The 2,722-nt window shown below is 31.6% G+C and overlaps 1 long non-coding RNA gene across 1 annotated transcript; it reads left to right on the forward strand.

Moving 5' to 3' along the window:
• The first annotated feature begins 266 nt into the window (after positions 1-266).
• LOC130015708 (uncharacterized) lies at positions 267-2,722 on the forward strand. Its single transcript, XR_008791036.1, has 2 exons — positions 267-408; positions 2,436-2,722. It is a non-coding gene; the product is annotated as an uncharacterized LOC130015708 (long non-coding RNA).

Consider the following 2,722-nt stretch of genomic DNA (forward strand, 5'->3'; position numbering starts at 1 on the left):
TTTACGTGTTAAAAGTGAATTTTGCGATTTTTCACTAAAAACCGTAAAAATAATTATTTTAAATATTTTTAAAGGACCAAAAATATTTTTAACTCAGCCCATATGATATGATTTAATGTTTTGAATATTTGGTAAAGTTGAATTTATTTTGCCCCTAGAGTTCGAATTATTTACAAGAATGCCATAATGGCAAGCTTGTAAATAATTGAAACTTCAAATATCTAGATATTTTTTAAGCTAAACTTGGTGCCCAAGTCTTCAATCTTCTTCTTCATTTTTGTGGGTGCCGAATACACCATAACTCACAACACCAAGCTTTATACTTTTATTTTCTCTCAAAAATTTCTTCACGAAAATTGTCGGGAATATTGCGTAGATCGTGTATGTGTGTTTGCATGTTCGTTTGAGGTATAATTTCAAGCTCAAATCTTAGTTTTTAGTTTCTGATGTTGGTTAAGTGTTAGAAACATGCTTAGGATGGTTTAAATGTGATGTTTGATGGATAATTAGTTGGTTTTGATTGTTGTTTATATGGGTTTCGGTTTTAAATAACTTTTCCGTGAAAATTAAATTATTTATTTTAATTTTTGGGCTGATCTATATGTTGAGATTTATATATGCTTTAAAGTGAAATTTTTGTGGATTAAAAATGTTAAACATTTCGGGTGTTAATTTAATTAGTTGGGTTTCGATTTTTAATTGTTTTAAAGCTTAAAAATCGCTTGAAAATGGTAAAAAAAAGGATTTTTAATTTCTGGAAATAATTTTATTTATGGATGAGTTATATTTGAGGTTGATGGTTAATTTTTAGCGGTTTAATAATCAGGTTTAATTTTTAATAACTCTATTCGGCTAAAATTGTTAAAAAGGGTAAAACTGTCATTTTAATTTCTGGACAGAAATAATTCATGAAAAATTTCTGGAAATACATATGATAATTATTTATGGAATTTAAGTGATTTAATTGAAGTGTTTTGAAGGGTTGATAATCGGTTTTGACAATTAATTGATATTTCGGTTTTAATTGCTAAAATAATGGAAAATAATTATTTTAAAAATTATGGGCTGCTGTTTTTAAAAGATAAGATTAAAAATCTGTTCAAAAATAATTTTGGTGAATTTTGGTGATTAAAATGGCTTAAAATGGATTTTTAAGCGTTTTTAGCGTTTTTGAGTTTTCCGGCCAAAACCACCGGAATATAGTGAACGGAATATGAGTAGAGGGGATAGAGCATGTTGGCTCAGTCCTAAACTCATTTGGCAGCAGTTAGTGCCGAAATGATTTTGGCAGAAAATCAGGGGGGCCGAGCCCCGGGTCAAAAATATTTTACGGAAAATTATTTTTGGTTATTTTTGAATTGTGGAATATTTGATGAGATTTTCTAAAAATGAATTTTTAGAAAATTATGTGAATTGAATATGTGTTAGAATTATATGGAATTATAATTCTATGTTTATTTATGAAATAAATAAACTATGTGGATAGAGTGTATCGTATAGAAATACGATGACGCGGAAAGAGATAGTCGGAATCAAATTTGGTTTGTGATTATGTGGTTTATATGGTTGAGTCGGTCTAGAGTTTATTCTAGAATTTAGAGTTAATACATTTATTAATGTTTAATCTCTAAATTAGATCCAGCGAGTTTTGTCGTGGAAACCGGCGAGCGAAGGTTTTAATATTTCGACGGGTGATATTTTTAAAATTTGGAATAAGCGAGTACTGTGAGTGTGTTTACAACTTATACTGCTAAATATTAGTATTAAAAATATTGCGAACTGCTTTACTTGATTTGCAAATGCTTTATTTTATTTTGAATTTAAATCGCATGAACTATTCATAGTGTTGAAACCGATTTAGATTCATTGAAACATGCTTACTATTGGGCGGCAATAGTGCTGTGTGATCACCGGTATTGCATTTAGAATGGGTTGCATGTGAATATACTGTGTGAATCCTGGCGACGGCCTGGAAAGTCAGGCGACGGCCTAGACTCTGTGTGAACAGATCTTCAGAGGCAACGGAATATAGACGACCAAAGGCAGGTAGAGAAACTGCCGAGATCTGAGAGGTTTAACCTTATAAAAAAGTGAAAATGGCGACGGTATATATGTACTGCGGAAATCTGTTGTATGGTGAAAAGAGTCTAAAGACGTTCACATACGTAAAATATGAATGATCAGATTTGACGGGCTAGAGTACAAAAAGAAATGAATAAATACGGCCATGAAAAGGTTAACCCGAATATGATGAAATGATGTGGAATATTTATGTTTCCTGTTTTGAAAGCATATAGGAACATGAATCATGGTTTAGGGTTTCATATGAATCGGTAATCTGGAATGCATTGCTTTCATATTAATGTTTATTAGTACATGTTGTACGCATTCACCAGTTTTTATAACTGACCCCGTTGAATTTATAATTTTTACAGGCGAGTAGTTTGACGTGTGGATTTCCAATTTCTTGTTCCGGGAATCCCTAGCTTGAATAAAGTGAGAATGACTTTCCTTTGTGTGTCTAGAGTTGCAGTAGCTAGAATAAATGAACGGTGGTACCTTAGTAGTCGTTGGACTTATTTATGCCTTATATTTTATTATAACGCTTAAACTCTGATAATATGTAATATGTGAATGCTGTGCGAAAGTCCGAGCGACTGCACGAGTATAAAATGCGGCGAGCGCATCTGCATAATGAAATGCAGTTAAATCCATAATGAAA

This window comes from Mercurialis annua, linkage group LG6, assembly GCF_937616625.2.
Source record: "Mercurialis annua linkage group LG6, ddMerAnnu1.2, whole genome shotgun sequence".
In the NCBI taxonomy this organism is placed as follows: domain Eukaryota; kingdom Viridiplantae; phylum Streptophyta; class Magnoliopsida; order Malpighiales; family Euphorbiaceae; genus Mercurialis; species Mercurialis annua.